This window comes from Podarcis pityusensis (assembly GCF_964106645.2).
Source record: "Podarcis pityusensis genome assembly, chromosome: 13".
NCBI lineage: Eukaryota > Metazoa > Chordata > Lepidosauria > Squamata > Lacertidae > Podarcis > Podarcis pityusensis.
Window position 1 is genome coordinate 35015595 of NC_138038.1, and position 23220 is coordinate 35038814.

The window sequence follows — 23220 nt, forward strand, 5'->3', positions numbered from 1 at the left end:
ACAAAGGCGGTCAAATGCATTGGAACAAGTAAAACACAGGAGGCATCTCACAGGTGATGTTGCACTAAAGTTTGCACTTTCTGGAGTGTCCATGAGAATCCCGAGGCCTGAAGCCTTCTGTTCCCGTGGCTATGGATCAAGAGTGGGGCTTAAATAATTTACCGGCGGGAGGGTGAATGCGGGGGGCTGGCTTGCTCAGAAAATCCAAATACTCCGAAGAGGAGGAGGTCACTGAGAGATGGACACTGCAGGAAAGGGGCTCTGGCCCTCCTCTCTGGGTTGCCTGCATTTCTCCCCCTCTTCAACCTCACTAGAGTGCACGATTTTTCTCTGGCCCTGGCTTTGCGCTTTATTTCTCTCCCTTTAGTGCTCTTCCCCTTTTCATCATCTTACTCAGGACTGCAATGAGCCATAGAGCTTAGTGACAAACTTCCTTGGACTTCTCTCTCTCTCTCTCTCTCTCTCTCTAACACTGTAATCTGTTTTCAGTCTACCAATCTCCATAAAACATATTTCCAAGTGTCAAAACTATCCACACTTTAGATATCCACCCAGTCTTTCTCTCTCTCTGTCTCTTTCTCTCTCTCTTCTTCCTTACTTACTGAGCAATTCTGATTCTTTGAACACATGGACACTCCACCGTCTCCCTGGAGAAGGCCACCCCACCCATCTGCCTTTGGCCTTCTATTATCTTTCCTTGGAATTGTTCTCTTTTGTGCATGGATCTTCCATCAATCACAAGCAATAAGGTCAAGTGCTCCCTTCTGCCTGATGCATGATAATGACTTTCCTATGATGTAGATATTCCAAGAACACTCAAGTTCCTACAGATGAAGGAGCTGAGGGCAGGCATGGAAACCAGAATGTGGTTGGGGAGCAGGAAATTCCAGGATTTGACTGGGTCTGAAGGAGAAAGCTTAAGAGACCCAGCCTTCTTCCTTCACGTCTCCCCGCCCCACTTCTCTTCTGTTCCTTTTTTCGTTTTCCGCACACAGAAAAGAAAACGGTAATGGAGCACTCCTTGTTATGGTGAGTGCTTTCACTGTGATTTTTTTCCTGATTCCATCCGAAGCTGGGATGGAGTGGCGCTTTGATCTGATTGCAAAAAAAAAAAAAAGGAGCGGGGAGAAATAAAGACTCAACAACAACAAAAATGAAATGCAGGAAAACAAAAATAAACCTATTTTTCAGCAGATATATATATATATATAGAACAACAGGATCAGAACATTTGTTGGCGACCATGTGTGGGGAAATATTTCACCTGTAAGCTTCTCCTGGAGCAACAGAATATGGGGACACATTATTTAGCAGCAGAGTACGGGACATATTATTTTTCAAAGCAATGCTGCTGAGACAGACAAAATAAAAGCTTAAGGAATAGTGTCGCCGAGCTAAACTATTTAGAATCTGCATTTTCCAAGCCAGCATGTATTTGCATGTGATACTGTAAGCGACAATATTTAATGTTATATGCAAAAACAAAAGAAAAAAACAACAACACAAAAAAAGAACAACTACAACAAGAGAGAGAGGTATACTTTCCTTCTGGACTTGCAATGCCCTGCAACAATAAAAATCACCAAATTTAGCCAGTGCCCTCTCCCCTGACCTGTTCCCATCCCGCAAGGGGGTTGGAGGCACCACACATTGTAGGAGCCTGGTGTATCCTAAAGGGCTTTTTCCTTCCCTGGGTGTGGGATTATTGATGGCGGCAAGGAGAGCTCTCTGTCACAGAGCAGAATTCAAAAGCCTCGTGTTTGTAAGAAAATGTTTATAAATCTGAAACAATGCAAGAGGGAGGAGAATGTTGTGCACACTGTCAACTCATATAAGTAAGCCCCAGAGGAAAAGACAGGACGCAGCAAGGCTGGGGATTTATTATGTGAGTGTTCAGAGAGTTGGCCCAGCAGGACTGCAAAAAGCAGTGGTTTTGAAGGGTGGCCAAGCTGAAAACAGGAAGTGAGAGATGCTCTGATGTGTTGCAAACTCCATACATAGAGGCATTCTCTGTAGCTGATGTATTTTGGTGAAAGAATTCTATTTTGTCAGTGGGGTATAATACAGAGTGGTATGTTCCCTTTGTAGATGTTCTGGAAGATGGGAATCTTCAGTGCCTCAGCTACCATTAAAAACCGGTTCCCCAAGCAATTAGCAGTTGTAAAAGAGGAAAAAACAAACAAACAGCAAAGCACCACCGCTTGTTTGAAAAGTATAGGACCAATTTGACTGAATATTTTTTTAGGTGTGTTAAGATTTGCAAATTTGCACAGCTCCAGTTTTTCCAATTAATGCACTTTTGAAAAATGTAAAACTATGTTTTGTAAGAGGCTTAGGAAACGAAGAATGAACTGTTGGAAGATGTATCCTTACAGTTTTTAAAGAGAATTCCTCAACTTGGAAGTGGTTCTGGAGCTTGACTGAGCCAGTGATGGAGGCAGGGTGACCCCTGTGGCAGCCAAAATATTTTGTGTGTGGTCTGAAAGTGAGCTTAATAGGGGAGGATTCTGTCCTCAACCTTGTTGCTTGTTCCATAAGCAGTCTTAAAAGTCGCTCTCTAGGAACGAATATTATGCGTAGCTGAAGTGATTGGTATCCCATAGTTCAATGCTGATCCTCTTGCTTCTTGTTGGCAGGCCTTGCATTCACAGGGTAAAGACATTCATATCCTTGATGGCTGATGTGTGATAGCCAGAGTTGCACAAAAACAAGCTATCTTGTGGTTATGAAATGGCAGCTGGTAGGCACTGGCCAAACTGATTTATACGTTAACCATTATTTACTCCATGTAAAGCCTGTGCTAAATGCATCACATCTTCATCAGCATCTGATTAGCCTTATGGAGTACAGAGCTGGTCTATTAAATGTTGACCTTAAAGGTCATAGATACCTTGTTGTCATTAAACTTATCAACACCAGTAGCTGCATATCATTGTGGTGGCCAAGTGATCAGCTCTCAGAGAGCTTAGAAACCTTTCCCTTTCCACCACTACACATTTGATAAAACATGTTTATTTGTTTATTTAAAATATTTCTGTCCCAACTTTCTATCTCTCCCAACAGGATGCCCTGGCAGCTAACAAAAGTTACAGTACCACTGTAAAAATTCAAGAGCAAGATATGTTAAAAGAACATGTAGTTCATTTCTCTTATGCTAACCAGACAGGAGCAAACTCATTTAGTTCAGACAGTGGGTGCTTAACCCATAGTCTGTGTCAAGCTATCCATAGTAAACAGTTACCAGTTCTTGACCAGTTGAAGAAGCTACCTACCATTCACATTTAAGAGGTAAAATGACAAATACTCTTCTCTTATGCCTTCTATACTTTGGTTCTCGTAACTAGTAGAAGTTCAAAATCTCCTCTTACTCATCATTGTAGCAGTATAAGTAGCCTGCTTTTTGTAGTTTAAGCTTATTACTCAAAGCATTTGGTCTGCTGTTGCCAAAGCTACATTTGTACCCATAAAGACTTTAGAAACCTTTGTGTTAAATGAGGAGCAATAAGACAAGCTAAAAGGAAACGGAAGAAGGCAACAGCATGTCCATTGAGAGAAGGACAGTGGAGACAAGACTTCATTCAGACAATCATATCTCAGCCAGATAAATCAAAATATGAATGAGGCTTGTGTCTGCACATGCAACCCCTTCCTCCATTCTCAGAGTATTGTAGTTAAACTTGGAAGCCTTCAATTATTAACTGTATTTTTCCATTTCATTTGAACCAAACCAAGACATTATCATTATCATGTTCAGGACAGGACAGGACCTTAAGTCACCTTCAAACCATGGTTTAAGATCATGGCTTGTTCCAAGCCTGGTGACCATAGTTTCCCAGTTTAGATGAAGTAGGAAATTGTGGTTGATTCACAATTTCATGGCTTATTGTGGCACACCAACAGTGCAAAAACAGAGGCAAAATGCTTGTGTACATCTTGGCTTATTTAGCAGAGATATGATTGTCCAATGTCAGCACTGGCTATTTTATTAGACTTTTGTCTGCATTGTACCCAGTTGTAACATTTTTTCACAGTCCAAATTGATCAAAGGAGTTATCTCATGTGAAAGTAACTTCTTTTTAATGCCCATAAAATAGCTCTCTTATAGATATAACCAAGGGGCTTCTGGGACTGATTTGAGGGTGTGGGAAGTCAGCCAACCTGAGAATCAATGACAGTCATGTGAATGAACCAGTTCCCCATTATTCTGAACTTGGAAAATCAGGTTTGTTCTGTGGTTAGTTAAAAAAACCCAGGACCAAACTATGCTTTAAAATCCTGGTTTATTAACTACCTGTTAGGCAAAATCACAGATTCCCAAATTTGGAAATAATGGGGAACTGTAACTAGTTCAAAAGTGGAAGTTTTTATCTTCTTTTTGTGCATGCAGAAAATGAAGAGAGGGGAGGACTGGGTGTGCTAGCTTGAGCTTTGTGCAGGCTTGCTCTCATAACAACAAGCCATTGTTTGCTATCATACCTAGATCGGACATGGGAATGCATTTATGACAAATTATATCAGTTTATACCAATTAAACTCTCATAGCTCATAGGCACAAAAACTCTTTCCTGGAAATTGCAGTTGATTGTAAGGTTATTGGAAATTCTGTGTTAAGAGATCCTTATAAATCTTCCTCCATCTCTCAGTGCTATTGTCCCTAGGTTTCTTGGGGATTATGAACGAATATTAAGCCAGTTCCGGTCTGTGGGGTGAATGTTTAGTTTGTTTTGTTTTGTTTTAATATCTCAGCCTTGATAATCCAGCTAAAGATAATCTGAATTTAGGCTAACATAGTTAAAACATCCGTAAATAAAATATAAGAAAACAATAATATGAAATATAACCCCAACAATAGCAGCTTAAACACTTCAGTATAAAAACCGAAAGCCTGTTGAACTAAAACTGTCTTCACTGCCCATCTGGAGGCTAATAAAGATGGAGCTGAGCTGTCTTTCCTTGGGAAGAGTGCACTCCAGAGTCCTTGTATTACAGCAGAGAAGACCTTTCTCATTGTGTCCACCTGCTGCACATCCAACAGTATGCCCCATAATTCAGAATGGCCATTGGGCACCTGCTATTTCTTATATGTGTGTGTGTTTGATTTCCAGACCACCTTTAGGGCCCTCTATTAAGGCAGCTACTAATTTATAAAACTCAATATATCACTGAAGTCAGAAACATATCAAAATTCCATAAAGCAGCAAAGTCTGTTTAAACAGCCTTGCATATTAACCTTTAAAATATTTAAAAATATTTCTAGCCAAGATAAATCCAATTTAAAACATCAGTACTCAATATCTGTCAAAAGGAAACAACTTAAAGCAAATTGGTCTTTGGAACCCATTTGAAGGCATCCCACAAGCATTGGGGCCTCAACAAAAGAGGCACTAACCCTCATGCCACCAACCTAATCAGTCTCACTGACCAGGAGGGCCTTTGTAAATTACGGTAATCTCAGAGTTTGTATAGGTGAAAGTGCTAATTCAGTTAACTGGTCCTCAAACCATTACAGCTTTAATGGTCAGTATCAAGTCTGAATAAATTTAACCAGCCCAAAGTCAATTAAAAGAGCCTTCCCAGTTGAAGGATGGATAAAAGCATTGTCTGATGCAACCAAAACGTTGCCACACATTGTTTACATGTTTCTAACACGCACCCTGAAATACATACTCTTAGTTTGTTTCTTATAATCTATTATGTTTGCAAAAGGATTTCAGGGCAAATGACAAAACACAGCATAACATCCATTAGTCAGCTGATTTTAATGGTATTCATAGAGATTCTAGTTGTCCTTAATATTAGGGTCTTGTTGTGTCGAATACGTTCATTATGTGCTAGCCTAGGGATTATTTACTTCCTCATAGGTAATTTAGGTTACAATTGTTCCTTTGGTCTAGTTAAGAGTGGAAGTTCTGTTGAAATCAGTGGGGCTATATTCCTATTAAATGTATTTCAGGATTAGAGCCGTGTTTTGTAGTTTGCGTAAACATCTCCTGATCTTGCTAACTATGCTCTCTCATCTTCATCAGCATGTGATTGGCTTCTCAGCATCACATGCTATTGAAATCATTCCATCGGTAGAATGCTGCCGTGATACTAGCAAATGCCAGCAGTGACATATAAGGCCTAGTTTACATCAAGGTGGTCAATCTGTATCTGCGCTGTACCAGTTAAGATTGCAAATTGGGGCTTCCTTGAATTAATGCCACATACAACAAAATAAATAAATCCAATAGCATAGAAAATTAGATGTCAAGGAAATGGGTTCTTCTAACCAATATAGGTCCTTGATGCTAGTTACATATCTGTGTGCAGCATTATTATTATTTTAGAGACGACCATTCAATTATGTGTCCCATTCCCTGCAGTCCAGAATGCTACAACCATTGTGAGAACTACCCATCAGATGTTCATAGAGGCAGTAATTCAAAGGACCATTTTCCTCAATGATCTTTCAAATCTCATAATTCTACTACCCTGGTTAGCAACTAGGTAGGACTACTTTAGGAAGGGAATAAGGAGTGTTGGGCCAATGCTTACATTCCTTAAAAGTGGACTGTGAGCATGTTCTGTTAGTACCAATGCCACTTTCTTTACACATTTTATGACTTTAGGTTGCCTCTGTTCATCCTTCAGGGGGCTGGACTTGACCCAGAAATGTCCAGTTACTGACCCCTGTTCTTTGTTTTCATCTAATTCTTATTGAGAAAGGACCCTTGAGTCCAATAACAGGACCTTGGTTAGCTGAACCCTAGGGTTGCCATATTTCAAAAAGTGAAAACCTGGACACAAAAGTTGAGCTATTTTTAAGGAAATTTGCCAAAATCTACATTTCTGACAAGGGTTGCCATACATCTGGATTTTCCCTGACATTTGAGCAATTTCTGCCCAGACGCTGTTTCCGATGGCCAAATACCGACTATGTCCAAGAAATTCCAGAGGTATGGCAGCCCTACTGAATCCTAACCTCTGAACTTGAGGACTTTGTGGCCTGTATTCTTTAATGCAGTTTGTTCTTTAATGCAGAATAGTAAAACCCAGTGTTATTGAAAGTACACATATTGGCCTGTAGGGTTGTGTGTGATTAACTATTTCACTCTGATTATTCCCCCCCCCCCCATTTTCTTAAGAGCTACCACTCCCTATTTGGAAACCTACCCATCTCACATACTATGCAAACATTTCCCCTGCTTCTGTGGAGGCACATACATCCCACTCCTCCCCAAGAATCCTATCTAACCTCAACCTGTAACCCCCCCCCTCCCCAGATAGTGGAAGCTCTTTATGCAACGATTCCTATGCAAAAATAAATAAAAAATAAATAGCTGGCTAGATTCAGGAGAGTGATTGGGAGCCCCTCTCCTCTGGCAAATTTGGGAGAGGGGTTAATTAATGCAAGCTCCTGTCTAAAATAAAATTCCCTTTGCGGTGCATTTTCCTCCTACCCACATCCGGGCTGGGACAATGGGGGGCAGTTTGTTAAGTTGGTCATATTGACCAAGATTTCCCTTTAAAGGACACACAGAGTCCCATATTAAGTTGATTTAATAAATGTCCAGGTGTGTAACTGAGATAATGGGGTGGGGAGGCATTTGAGGGAAGGGGTGTGTTGACTAAGGCCGCAATCCTGTGGATTCTTACTAGGGAGTAGGGCCCATTAAACACAATGAGATTTCTAAGTAAACATACTTCAGACCCTGCTATACAAGTCTGCTCCCCTTTGATGTGGTGCCCTGTGCCACTCTACAATATTGATACCCTAAAACATAACTAACAAACAACAAGCCAGTGTGCATTCTAACCTGCAGGTGCTCCTGCAGCAGACGGCCGCCTTTATACATCATGGTAACTATAGATTTTCTAGAAATGACTCCCCACCACCACTTTAAAAGTTATATATGTAGGAGAGGAACGGGACTGGTTAGCCTTGGGACTTCTGTGTGTGTTGCATTTCTGCACTTTAAATCCTGCCTCCCACTCACCTATCAGGGTTAATGGGCAATTTCCTTTCACAACATTTTCATTTGTTGTAACTGGTTTCCTTCCTTTGTATGGTTTGGTTTGGCTGGTTTGTTGGAGCTGATCTTCATGTTCATGAAGTACAGCTCTCCTGGACTATACCACTTCAGAATACAGTGGGGGGTTTTCAGGGGGGCGGGTCACAGTTTGCATAGGCTCATAAACAGCCACTGATTCATCTGGGATGAGTACAATTGTCTCCAGGTGAGCAGTGGGGGAGGAAATTTGTGCAAACTGGATTGAAATAGGTTCTTTGCTTTTTCAGTCTGTAGATGGCTTACATGACTATGCATGAACATGACCGCTAATATTTATTTGTTGATAGTAAACTTTGTGGAGTTGCAGTTACAGATAGGTAGCCGTGTTGGTCTGCCATAGTCAAAACAAAAAAATTCCTTCCAGTAGCACCTTAAAGACCAACTAAGTTAGTTCTCGGTTATACCCCTCCCCACCTTCTCACTATATAGAAGGATCTGGCAACTTCTGTTTCAGTGTATCTGAAGAAGTGTGCTTGCACACGAAAGCTCATACCAAGAACTAACTTAGTTGGTCTTTAAGGTGCTACTGGAAGGAATTTTTTTGTTTTGTGGAGTTGGTTTGCCAGTTTGAATGCTCCCCAATTTTAAAAATTGTGTATCTGTAGAAAACTAACATGTCAAGGAGAAGACAAGCCTAGAATCAGCAACATGCTAGCTTTCTGTGGATAATTTTTATTTTGTTTTATTTATACCAGTCAAGCATTCTGAAGTAGTACAAGCTATCCTGCATCCTGAAATGGTGGAGTCCCATTAGAGCTGTACCACATGTGTTTTGCAAATTGGTTCTGAATGCAGAGACTGAGATAATGTTATAACAGCATCTCTACCCAAAAGTACCACAGACCCCACCTAGTAATATTGTCACTTTATTTGTATGTTCTCCTTTTGGGGTAGTTTCTTCCCTGCCCAGATGAAGAAACATAATTTTTCTATGAAAAAAATTGTAACAGCAACATCAATGTTGCTCTCACATTCAGTATGTTAATTTTAGTAGAATCGTTTTCTCTTTTTTAGTATTTCTTTAGAAAGCATTTGACACATGGCAATAGAAATATGTTTTTTGCAGCTTCAAAATACCTTGATTTCTTTTCAATTTAAATAATTTTGGTTTCTAAATTCATTTTGTGCAATACAGGGCTCATCCAGACTTCTGTTTGCCCCACTGCTTTCCCCTGGGGAAACCCAGGCCTAGTGCTTGATCTTTAGCACTCAGTTTGAGCACCTTTCTGGGCAGCAGAAGACAAGCAGAAGTGTGGATGAGCCCATAGTTGAGTTGCCAAAAAAACAACCCCTGCATTTTTAGGGAAAAAATGATTCATGCATTTGAGTTGCCAAAAAAATGAAGAAAGAATGTGGTTTTTTACTATAAAATATATATTCCAGGACACGGGGGAAATTAATAAAAAATAAAATGTGACCCCTTTTTGTAAGAAATATGGGGAAATGCTAGTTGGCATTGATATTTTCCACATGCAGAATGCTACCAGCTCTCATTTTTGCTTCAAAAACCAAAACGTGTATGCAATTTTTCAAATTTTTGACATTTCTGACCCCCCCCCCTTCTCCAAAGCAGAACAAAACAATCAAATTCAAGCAAGTTTAAGGTGTTTACACCTCCCCTGAGATTTTCAGGGTGGGGAATAAGTTATGATTTAAGAAATAATTTTTTAACTTGAGACATGTTGTGTTTTATTTTCAGTGTGCAAGAAGAGATGAAGAATGTTGTTTTATAAACTTGCACATAAAATATTCATAAATATGGAGGGTTGGAAATTTTAAAATTTGAAGAATGTCATGGGTTTTGAACAAGCTTCTACTATTATAAAAAAAAAATCTGATTTGTTTTGGTTTTCATCCAAGCCAGACTGAGATGTTGTATAGAAGAGTATTGATGAAGAGCAGCCTAGTGGGGGCCGAGTTGTGAAGGAACCATCTGGCATCTGCTTAGGGTAGCATGCAGCCCATAACTGAAAATGTCCAGCTCAACAAAGACTATGGGGTTAATGGTGTCTTACATCAGTATTTCACCTGCATACCCATGTGTTTAACTGGGTACAGAAAATGCGCTTGTGGTAGTTGTTTGCTGAGCGTTCTTTGTGTATGCTTGCCCGCAGGGCTTCTTTTGGCCAGAGCTCAGAAACTTTCCAGAGCACAGCTTTGGAACACAAAAATCAGTAACACCTCTGAGGATGCACGGAGTGCCTTCCCTTCACTACTAACTACAATCCATCTCCAATAATCTGGGAGCTTCTGAGTCAGAGGGTGAGGCTTTTGAGAAGGCTTGTGCCCTGGCACATCTTTTTTTAGGAGCTTATTTTAGAAAGCTTGCATGACAAATCTGTAGGTTGGTACAATGTGTATCAAGGTGAGAGTGCTTGTAGGGAGAGGGTGTCCTTCATGAAATCTATGAGCCCCACTCACTGACTTAACTTTAGCCAAAACATGCCCCACAGTTATTGTAAAAGGTAAGGAGCCAGGCCCCCAGCCTCCCTGTAATTCAAGCACTGTGTAGCCAAACAAACAGGAGAGACACAGTCTAAAGGCCTAAGGAAGACTTCATATGTTAACAGAGAAGTGAAGCGCTAAAGCTCTCTGAGAATCATCCTCTGCCCTCCACATGTTTTATTTCAAAGTCCTAGTCAGAAGTATGGGAGCTTTGGATGATGAACTGGCAAGGGAAAGGCACCCTGTACATGTTCAGAGGAATTATTCGCTTCAACTAGTACCTGCAGTAGAAAAAAACCAACACCCTTCCAGCTAGAGCATTATAGGAGAGGAGTGAATCCCAAGGCCAGATCTCCAGCTCAAGGTGAACAGGCTCAAGCACTAATGTGAATGTGAGTAAATGTCCCCAGGGAGTGCATGTGGTGGTTGTGAGGTGGTTCTAGGTTCTAGGTTTGTGTGTTATTGGCCTAAAGATGGATGCTAACAGTTACCCACTAAGAGTGTGCAAGAATTTCCACTGTATGGTCATAAGGTAGAAACAGCCCAGGACTTTGTGTCTGAAGCAGAAAATCCAAATGGTTCCTTCACCCCATGATTGTGAAAATAGTAAAATAAATAATTGACAACATATTGGTATTTATCTATGTGCCAGAATGTGCTGACTGCCTTGTCCTACGGGTGGTAGTTAGAAGCAGGTCTTGTAGCGACGAAGCATAAAACTGACCATGAATGATGACTGAAATTTCTCATGCAAATCTCTGCATTTGATTGAATATGGGCATTAGTGGAATAGTCCATTTGATCTTTTAGCCATTAGTGTAGGAGTAATTTGTATTTATGTCACTCTTTAGAAGGAAAGTAGTCTTTCAAGTCTTCAATGGCAGACTAGACTACATCTATCCAATTTGATCTATTAAGTTCACCCAGTAGCTGGAAACAGTTCTGATCAAAGGTGGGCTGTTTTTATTCAACATCCTTTAGCTCTGCCAAACTATGCCCTGCGTCTGTGTGCCTGTGCAACTGTCTGGGTGTGTCTGCTACAAGACAATCTCTCCTTACCTTTGCTAAGCTGGATACCTGCATCTAGGTGCATCCCCAAGGTGGGTGGTGGGAGGGGGGGAAATATACATGGATAAAACCCTGATTCATTCTGGAGGTACAGGGGACAGAGTGCCCTATTCTCTTGCAAATGGTAGGGGTGATTGAGGCCTTGGAAGGGGAGGGGAGAGTAGACAGCAGGTGCTTGAGGGGGGCTCCTACCTTTCAGCACTGCTTTTCCCCAATGCTGGATTAAATTGGGAGCAAGGGTGAGACATGGAGGAAAGACGGGTGATTTCAGACTCAGGTTGGGTGTGGGCGGGGGGAGTGGAAATGTGGTTTTGCCCCATGTTGGTGGGGGTGTGGCTTATTGGGGGGAAGGTTGATTATGTTTGGCAGAGGATGGTGCCAAAAGAGGGGAAGGAGGGGTGGGCTCAGGGATGGTGGGGGAGGGACACAGAGCTATTTTTTCAAGCAGATGTAATATAATAATTATAATAATAAAATTTAGAAAGTGATGCTATTTTTTCACAAATCCCTCTTTTTCCCTCTTCCAGTTGCCACAGCAACATTTTTAAAAGTCCTGTACTGGAGGCATAAGGATTTCCCACGGGGCCAATCGAGGGAGAGAGGACCACTGAAAATGTAGGGGGTGAAGGAAGAGTATTATTTTGCCAAAAATAATAATATGTAAGAGAAAGATTTCTTTGTGGTTTTCAAAGCGTTCTTCTCCCAAATGTGAGTGATCTTTTTTCTGCTCACACTGAGCAAAAATATTAAATCATGTCAGTTGCTCAAGAGGAACAAAACAAACAAACTTTTATAATTTTTTTTAGTCACCCAAAACTTTTCACTCTCTGAAAATGTGCAATTTGACTTTAAAAAAACAACAAAAAACTTTATTTACGCTCAATCCCAAAACTGAAACTTTAATATGGAATGCTATATTTTAATGCCTTGAAACTTGAAATTATTTTTTACTACTTTGTCATTATAGGTGACCAAAATAAATAAACTAGACCTGAAAAAAATTTTTAAATCCTGAACATTAAGTTTTCAGGAATTTCAGTGTTTAAAAAAAAAACAACCAACAACATTTCTTTGATCATTCCAAAAAGAAATTGGACAGGAAAATTTCAAACAGTTCAAGAGAGAATTGTAAATGTGGGGGAGATGAACATTTCTCTGACACACACAACAGAAATGCCAGGGTCTTTATTCTACCCGACACCCCGTGGTATTTCCTTCCTTCACATGCAATTCATGTGCCAAAATGTTTTGAATTCTCAAATGAATGTTGAACTGTTAAGTGTTGGGAGGCATTTGGTGGGACTGGAGGGTCAATGGGGACAACATACACACTTGTATTAATGTGCCGAACCCCTTATCCCTTCTGTCTTTGTTTCATTCTTTATTTCTTCATGCTTCTCCACCTCCCGCACAGCCTCATTCTTCCTTCATTCTAGAGGAGCAGCCCTATTAGACTGTTGCAGCAAAACCAAACCAACCAAGAGTCTTGTTGTGGCACCTTAAAAACTCAATATAAGTTCACTATAAATTCATGTCTTTAGTTTCAGTAATCCCGATTAACTGTCATGGGCTTCCCCCAAAAGAATCCCAAGAAATTTTAGCTTGGTGAGACTATTCCACCCGACTCTTGTACTTTCATTACTACAATTTCCCAAGACAGAGGGGAAGATTATTAAACTAGTTTCTGTCTTTGGTGTAGATAAGAGCTAACAAATTTATTGTGATGGATGCTTTCTAATTAAACAGGGCGGTCGCCTGTACAAGTTCCTGCTGCAATAAACTGTTGTCTTTAAGGTGTCACAAGAATAAGATTCTTTGTTATTGTTTTGCTAGGTCACACAGCCTCCTTATTGTCCTCTTGACAGGAAATTATTTCTAAGAATTTAAATTTTGCTCATTCATTCCATTCACATCCAAACCATTCTCGGTTCCAACGAAATAAGCAAAGTATATTCTCTTTCCACTCCCTCCCCGCACCCCAACTTGCCTTTCAAAGGACTTGAAGATGAAAAGACAAGACAAGAACACAGGCTTAGAAAAAAAAACCCACAAGTGAGGAACTGGTGACTTGCCTCTGCCCAGCTCTGGGCACTGGTATCTGTGGAAGGAAACAGACTGTTCCACATATAAGTATTCCTAGCTAGATGGGCACCTGCATGTGCAACTAAGTGTTCCACGTGCAGTTCTGTCCTTGGATCTGGTAGGAGAACCTTTTTTAAAAAGCTAACATCCCAATGATTGACTGCTTTGGAGGGGGAGCATGGATTCACTTACCCTTCCATGCCAAATAGCAAATTGGTAGGGTTTCTCGTTCTGCTTTTAAGAGCTGAATGTGCACAGCCCCATCTATGCACATGCTCCAGGGGATCCCACAGAACAACTTCTGGCAAAATGCATCAAGAGTTTGCAATCCTGTGTGTGCACAGAAATTGTGTCTGTCTGTGTATATACATATGCACACAGACGTACACAAGCATAGGGCAAAGTTTCTGCACACGCATACATACTTGCGCACACAGGGGTAATAATAAAAGAGTACAGTTGCAGTTTGCATGGATAATCTCTCTCTCTCTCTCTCACTCACACACACACACACACACACACACACACCAAAAAAAACAGTACTAGAGACCCATGTGAGAAAGCATCCCCTGTTTTTCAGAAAGGCAACAATCACATTGGCAGTGAGCACATAAGCATAGGTAATAACTTCCACACAACCATTTCTCCAAATAAACATACATTCCAAAAGATGTGCACACCATCAGAAAACAAAAGTGGTTTGCATACACATCGTGTCTCACCAAAGCTATCAGCACATAGGGCCCCTCCAGAAATTCTTTTTATTGCTCATTCATGACAATTTGTGCCCCTGATGCTATTAAGGCAGTCACACGTGATCCCGCTTTCAGTATTGTTTGTCCCGACAAAGATTTTGTGTGCAGTCACACTGCTTCATTTCAAGCAGTGCATAGCTTGTAACTTCCTCCTGAAATCCCATAGCTTTCTATACCCCAAGCGTTCTGGTTTATTTTTGTCCCAGCTTTGTTGCATGATTGCCCTTTTGGCCAGCAATAATGTGGTAACATTGGGGAAGCATTGCAGAGCAAACTAAAGCAGAATAAACCTACCACTAATGCACTATTGTGTCAAGAACATGTTGCAGAACATACCCACAATAAAAACAACCATCTGGAGGGTCCCTATATGTTATATAAAGCAGCCCAAACGAATTTAACTGCTATTATAGCTGCTCCCAAGATTCCCGGGTTGATACTTTTTGATGTGTTGAATGTTCACAGTTTGACCTTCTCAATAGGGTTTCCAGCTTTTTCAACTATTCTCTCTAGCTGTGCCCTAAACAATAGCTTGATCAGCAACTGGCAGGCAGCAGGGTGGCCACATGTCAGACTTTACAGAAAATATTCCTCTATTTGGAGGGATGTCTAGTCCTAGTTCAAAGCTTTTTAAAAATCCTAATAAGGAAAGCAGCAAGGGCCTTGAAGTGGCTGGTCAATTTTTAACACCTGGACAGAAAACTCAGCAGGCACATGGGTCATGGTCTTCCTAATTTTGGTGAGATATGTTGTATTTAGATTTAAGTTATAGTAATTATTTCTAAATTTGCATCTATATATCTAAAGTAGCAGTTTTAAATTTAAACAAACCTATACATACCCCTTTTGTCCTCTGTTTTGGACAACATATAAGGGCCCACCCTAGCAAGCAATAACATTTATGTCCATAATTACCAGTGCCAACTGAAAATTTGGAAATCCAACTTACTTAGCTGCTGTTAAAAAATCACTTGTTGAAGGAAAGGGGTTTTTTTAAAGAAGCAACTAATTTGCATTTGCAGTGTAATAAATGTATTGTCTAGATGACCTGCATAAACTGGTTTCTCTGTCATGGCTTCCCACACTGTCAGCTGAGTAGAGTAAGAAGAGGCCAAAGCTCTCTTAACAGAAATAAAAAATTAGTAGCCTCTTCAAAGTACAGTTCTCTGAGGTCCATGGAAGAAGCCATGGCCATTAAACCTATTTATTACTGGTTTAGGTTGTAATACAGATGTGTCCCCTAGGGATATACTTGAAGAAACATTCATGACTGGGTAATCCACACTCAGTATTCACACACTGGGCAACACACAGAAGTGTGTAGCCCATGCATTTACGCACAAACCAGCACATCTATGCAAAGCATGGGCTGATGGCGCTCACACTTGCCCACATAATTCTGACTCACATTCTCAGGGCATATCCACACTATAATTTTTTTAAATCAGTTATAACAAAGATTCAGATGTCATGGCAACCTCCAACGAATTCTGGGAACCGTAGTTTGGTGAGGGTGCCGAGACTTCTTTGTTAGAGATCCTTAGCCCCCCACATAAAACTCCAGTTCTCGGGGTCCCCTGGGGAGGCAGGTGTTGATAATGCCCACTCTCAACACAGATATAAAGAAAGCATATATATACCTGTACACCCACAGTCAGAGAGTAGCAGGACCCCACAATATGCAAACCATCTAGCCGGACATGTGCACCACATCACCACAACCGCATCAGTCCCACACTTTGCAGCTGTTTCTTGTGGGCCATTGAGTTTTCCCATTGCTGGGCTGGGCTACGGGGACAGAAAGGCAGCCATTTTGGACTGCAATACAAGGAGGCAACGTTGCTCCTCTTTCAGAGACTTTTATGCTGCTCCCTCCATCGCACACATGCTCTCCCTTGTGGAAGAGCTACCGCCAGGTCAATCTCATACAGAAAGCAATAAACCAGCCCCCATTGCCAGCCTGTCCCAATAAGGGAGAGGCTCTCTGTACACAGCAATGCACTCTCACACTCTGCCTTGTGGCGACAGGACAGCACGGGGCATCAATTGCATCACATCACCCTCTCTCCAAAGCCAGCCAGTTTGACAAAGCCCCTTTCATCCTTCTCACCTATGCCCTTTTCTCCTTCCATTGTGGCTTAGACTCAACTATCCCTTATCATTCTAGCTATTCCTTCTCAGTCACAGCCAGCAAGCCCCTATTTTCTCTTTCTGCTCATCCAGTCCAACATATACCCTTCCATCAATTTACCCAGCCAATTGTCCATGGCCCACATATTTTCCCATCCACCTTTCTAGTTTCTTTCACATTTCTCCCCCCAAGTCAATCCAGCTCAAACATCACATTAAATCAGAATGTATTTCATCAGTAATTTCACCAAAATATGTAGGAAAGCCAGAGACCTAAGTTGCTGGCAATCTCCCATATTTTATCCATCCATGCCGCATGGGTTCTTAAAGTGACTCACCAATTCTTCTGTCTTTATGAAGTCGTGCACATCATATTCTCCAAGGCTGATCCATCCTCGTAACAGATTTGTACGTGATCTTGGTGATACTGGCTCCAGTTTGCACCATGGCTACGGTTTGCATCCACTCCGTCATAATCTATTCATGGGTTCTGTTGGTGAACATCGTCATTAAGCATTTGTCCATTTTCCCTTCCACCCATTTTTCACCTCTCTAGTCCTCCTTCATTAACTTCTTCACATGCACCCTGATGCCTCATTTGTCTTGTACTGCAATTTGCCCAAGAGAGGGAGGGATTAACCAGCGAAATCCAGGCCTGTTGAACCTAGAAGGAGCAACTGGGCCAGACTGGTTTTGGTTGCTCACTACCACCCACCCTTGCATCCTTCCATTAACATTCAACTCTGGTGCTACAAGGGACTCCTGGATGAGGGTTTGGGCCTGTGTTCCGCTGAAAACTCTGTTAAGACCTGGCCCTGCCTCCCATCCCTTTGCATCTCCCCTTGATGGCGATAGAGAGGGAGGTGCATATCACCTTTTTCCCATTCACAGTGATCTTTTTATTTCTTCTCTCATTTTACATTTCATCCACTCTGCTTCCCCACCAACACTCCATCCTCCCCCCCAACCCTTATCGTCCCCTGGTCTTTGGTCTCTGGGACATTATACTGTCTGCATGAGCTGACATGCCGAGGTTACAGCATGTAATAAAATTATTTCCTTTTCATTTAAAACTTTCAAAAAAAAAAACCAACAACCTGCATCCAGACTATTATTCACAGGTGGAAAGAGGGTTGGAGGGAGGGACACGGAAGAAGGAAAGCTGGCTTGATGGTGAAACCTGTACTATTTCCTCTTTGTTCCTCTGTTGGCCAGAGAAGACAAGATGGCAGCACAATAGGTAAACACCACCCTAGAATACCAGCACCATCTAGGGGATTCTTCCCTAATCAGCAGAGGAAGAAGATTAACACATATAGTGCCTGCAACAGATGGCAGGTGGTTGTGGTGTCTGACCTGGAAGAGGATTGCAGACTACAGGAAGTGTCCCCTTGCCTGCCCTTTGCTTTGAAATCTTAAGGTCTTTCCAGATCGGAGGCTGGGGTGGGAGTGGGAAGCACCTGCTATTAAGTGCTAAATAAAACAATAGACCCAGCACCTATGGCACTACATCAGTCCCCACACCTCGTTGCTGTGGAAGATAGACATTCCTTTGCAGGGGATCAAGAGTATGTGACCTCTTAAAAAGGGGGGTGGCAAGAAAGTAAAAGGAAATAGGTAAATCAACTAGTGGGATATTTAAACTTCTTACATGGCAGATTTAGGGAGGAGGGTAAGTGACATGTACTAGCCAAAAGTTCTTGTGACAGTAGCACTATTGCAGTCTACCCAACACTGCTCTATCACATTTATATCCCACCCTTCTTCCATGGAGTTTGGGGATTATATGGGAATTTATTTGCCACATTTTATCCCCATCATGACCCTGTGGGACTGGTTAGACTGGGAAATAATGACTGGCCAAAAATCACCCTTCATGGTTGTTTGGGGCATCATCATTGGGGATTTGAACTTAGGACTATGGGCCAACACTTCACAGGTTCTTATTACTACTGCAGCTGTGGCAGGGGGCTGCATTTTCCCTTCAACACAGCCTTGCAGACTGAGTACAGAGAAAATGTGATTTTTCACATTTCACATTCACATAGTAATACACTGGTTGAGGTTATTTCATATGTGAAGAAGTCGGAGAGTCACGGATAACTGTTCTACAATTCCTCTGCAAAATCACGACCATCAAGTAATACCCTTATCACCCAACAAAGAAATGATTTACACATACAACCAAACAAACCACAGCTTAGCTCTACATGAACAAGCCTAGCAGCACTTAAGCTTATGTGCTCCCTCCTTCCTCCTCTCACACATACCAGCTCCTTTCTTGATCTGTCCAAACCATTAAACACTGGTTTCTGATCCTGTTTCACAGGGAAAGTACAAACCATATTTTGCCAGTTCAGGCAAATCAGCCAACAATGGTTTGCCATAAACCAACGAAGAAGTAGGTGGGGATGCCACCTCTTAATGATATATTTGCCTTTTTCTGTGGTTGGTTTTGCCTGCATTGCAATTTTCCAAAGCAATCTTACTGCTTTTTAGGAGTTGGGCTCTGTTTCCTGGATCAAAGAAAAACTCTGGGTGACAAACTTCTGCAGGAACTCTCAGCTAATTTGCAAGTGAGTAATGACAAAGCTTAGATGCAATGGAGGGCCTGTGAACATCTATCACCCACATCTGTTAGGCTCAATGAAGATAACACAGGGCAGTCCAAATCAACTCAGTCTCAACCTTTGCTTCCATATGGATGTTGCCATCCCACAGGATCCAACATCTGCAGTAGGGGTGACTTTTAGAAAAACCAGTGTTTAATCTCTACAAATGAGGTGCTGTAGTCTAAGCGCCCCTGGGAACTATCATCTGGGAATGCCTATGCATTACTCAGAAAATGGCCAAGTGGTTGCAATACCTTAGATATGCTATACCATTTAACATGGAACCAGCAAACCAAATGGAGCCAGTCAGCCACCTAACTCACTTGTCACCAGGAGCTCATTGGCCTGCTGATTTTTTAGAATCACATAAAGTGGAAAGACATTGACAGGCAAACAGCAAGCCACACAATACACGGCTGCTGAGAATGATTAGCTGGTAAGTTATGAGCTGCAAAAGGCCTGCATTTAAGCATAACCCAGATCTAAAGTCAGGCAAGTAGCACCTCTGCACAGTTTCTAGCCTACCCGTTTAGATTGCTCGTGGCATCTGCGAGGATTGGACAATCATCACGTTGACTTTTTACCTTACCCAAGTCAGTTCCAGCACCTTTTCTTGCCCTGACATTGATGCTTAACAAAAATGTTTATATATCTGAGTGCCACTGAACTGACCACACCAAGGGATCCCCCATTGTCAAAGATGTCCTTGTTTTGAATCTTATTTTTCAAGCCCTTGTAAAGTTTCTGCATCTCACTTGGCTTTCTTTATCCTGCAACTGCATCAAACAGCTACTGGGAGGCTGCCCGACAGACTGGACCACGTCTATACAACACATGATAATCTGTCTTGAAACTGGTTTAATTCTGGCTCCCCAGCCAGACCAAAGGATTGTGGGAATGCTTTGCTAAACTGCTCTTAAGTTCTGCAGAAAATGTGAGCTCTGAAGGTTAGTTTGGTTCAGAGCCATGGCAAACAGGTTTTGAAAACACTTTTTTAAGTTTGTACCATAGACAAGGGATAGTATTTAGTGAAGTCAGGCTCACCGCACACACTGATATTAATCAAGCTGAGTTAGCAATATCTATTCACTTCAGTGGGACTTCTCTGAGTAGTACTAGTGTTGGATACCACCTATGGTATGTTTGCTCAGCTGCTTATGCTGCTTCATAACATCTTCTACCGCAGTGCTATCAGCCCAACTTGGAACAGTCGCCTTTTAAAAAGCGGCAGCATCAGCATCATCAACAAAGATTAGTCCACAGCAGGGATGGCTGCTGCCCACGGGGACCGGGAAAGCAGAATGCAGAGTCCAATAGTAGGCAGAGCTGGAGCCAATGAGAAGCAGAGCCACAGCTAACTCTAGCTTTGAGTCTTTCAGACTAAGGAGGAGGAAGCTCCTGGAGGTTGGAGGTGCAGCATCCCATTTGTCCTAATGGACCAGCCTCCACTCCTACACAGGCCTATTTAATTCTTTATAACATCAGTCACTACACAGAAGCAGCGAAACGATCAAATATATAAGTACTTCTGAGGAAACGGGGGTGGGGGTGGGATGGCTATGCCACCTATGTAAATGATTCTCCTCTGTCTACCCTAAATGGCACCCTTGAAAGGGATCCCAAGCTTTACGGGAGACAAATTCGTCATCTCTGCCCTTGTTTTTGAGCCAGCTGTTTTTATTCTTTAATGAATCGGCTCCCCCATTAAATGGATTCCGCGTCCTTCCAAGGGGCCCCGGTGGAATTGGGATGCTTCTGCGGTTAGCAAAGAGGCTTCTGGGCCTCCCAGCCACCGACGGGAAATGGCTTTTGGCTGGCAGCACAGGAGGACTGGCCACTTGCCAAATCCCTTGATCTATGCCAGGAACTCCTTGAGCCCAGCCACGGACAAGGATATTGGCAGAGAAAAACACAGACAGATTGTAGGGGGAACAGGAGCGGTGAGGACAAGGGGCTGTCAGAATTGGTGCCCTCCAGATATGGGAAAGACTGCACACGCACCGCCCTCGGAAGGGCACGTGTAAACCAGACATTATGAACTAGTTTAAGGATGCAATGCCATACACAATTAAACACATTTAAGCCTCATTGAACTCAGCAAGATTTAACTTCTGAGGGGACTTACACAGAATGGTGCTGAAATGCTAAGCTTGGCTGTCATGGCCGTGCCAGCTAAGGAACTTTAGGAAACTTGAGTTTTGTGAAGAAGCCAGTAGCGTTTCCAACCACAAAATTATTTCAGCTACATACTCAGTACTTTTGCATCCAGGTTCATTATCTGGTACTTGGTTGAATGTCAAGTATTTAAAGTCTGGTGGTTTTTGCTGTTAATAAACATACAATGATGCTCCTTGGATCACAAGCCCACACACACACCCCTTACCATTTTTGATAGGCCATCTAAACACTATTTTTATAAGGCTATGATGCAGGGGAGGCTAAAATGGGGGACAAATCAGGCCATGGAACTGAAGCATTTCATTAAGAGACATTCTTATCTTTCCCCTCATAATTTGAACACAGGTTAAATGTGCATGCCAGTCCTGGTCAGAGCCTCTTAGAAGCAAACTTAAAACATATTGCACTCCACTAGGCCCCAAGCGTTGGCTCACCAGGAGGAGATCCCACTAATCTTCCACCTCCAGACCAGTCTGAATCCAACCTGCTACCGATGCTGACCAGTCATTAAAAAAAATAATAATCAACAACTACAAGTTAGAAGAGGCCAAGGATCACGAACACACAATTCTCATCACTATCATACAAAAAAGAGAAATTCTGGAACAACCTATGTCAACTGAGCTTCAAAACTGTTAGGAAATGCCTCAGCCATACACAGTATATCCAAAGAGAGCTGAAGGTGGCATGGTTGAAACATCATTTCCTCACAATGTAGGTGCTCAATTACAGTGGTACCTCGGGTTACAGATGCTTCAGGTTACAGACGCTTCAGGTTACATACTCTGCTAACCCAGAAATAGTACCTCGGGTTAAGAACTTTACCTCAGGATGAGAACAGAAATTGTGCGGCGGCAGCGGGAGGCCCCATTAACTAAAGTGGTACCTCAGGTTAAGATCAGTTTCAGGTTAAGAATGGACCTCCAGAACGAATTAAGTTCTTAACCTGAGGTACCACTGTATTTCCATGGACGACTGGCCAAACAGATTTTCCCACCCGAAGGTGCAAAACCTGTGAATACAAAAATGCTCACCAGGCAATTATGCTTCTATGATACAACTTTCAACTCACCTGACAAAAATCTTCTCGACTCCTGTTTTACGTGTGCTCTTAATCCGACTTCAAATAAGTGCCAGGCTATTTTAGGAGTCTTGAGGCCTAGTTCTGAAGGCCAAAGCAGACATGAGGGTGCAGCCATCCATACTGCCTGTCCTGACTGAAGCTGAAGTGGGGAAATGGGGGGTGTGTGTGGAGAAATTGCATTCTTGCTGTTCTCTGTAGCTTTAAGGCTAAGCAATTTACCCTCAGTCCCGCTTCAGTATGGGAAGTAAACCGGGCTTAGAGAACATTGCTTAAAGCAACAAGAGTGTGGGAAGGGAAGGCTGGAGAGGGAGACATGGTCTGCTCCCCTAACAAATATGAATCTTTTCATGTAAAACACAGGCAGCCCTGTTTTATATGTGAATGAAGCCAGACAAATTGATAAACCACACACAGCTATTACAACTGGTACGGCCCTCACAGAGGCAGTAACTCTATGCCCAGGGTTGTACCACTTCAGGGGGCAGTTCGCATAACTCCGTACAAAAGTTTTTTAAAAAAAAAATCTAAAGAAAACCTGCATAGTAGCAAAGAAGAGTAGGATAGATCCCTAGTCTTGCTGACACTGTCAGGTTTCTACGTGTAGGTCTGTTTTTGAGAGAGGAAGAGCATTCAGTCATAATACCTTCTCACCCACACCTATAGACTGGAATGGTACAGTCCAGACACAGACTAACCATGGTTGGTGGGGGATGGGGTGGAACAAGGCTTAGGAACTGTAGCGTCTCGCTAAGGTTTACGGGGAGGATATACTGGACGCCACAGGAATCATAGTTCCCAGATGCATTGACACA

At 42.1% G+C, this 23220-nt stretch overlaps 1 long non-coding RNA gene across 1 annotated transcript in view; it reads right to left on the reverse strand.

Moving 5' to 3' along the window:
- Positions 1 to 17602, reverse strand: part of LOC308460224 — a 132572-nt gene extending 114970 nt beyond the window's left edge. Inside the window, exon 1 of the long non-coding RNA XR_013978501.1 lies at positions 16873 to 17602. This is a non-coding gene — a long non-coding RNA (uncharacterized lncRNA). The remainder of the gene's footprint in view (positions 1 to 16872) is intronic.
- Between the last annotated feature and the right edge of the window lie 5618 nt (positions 17603 to 23220).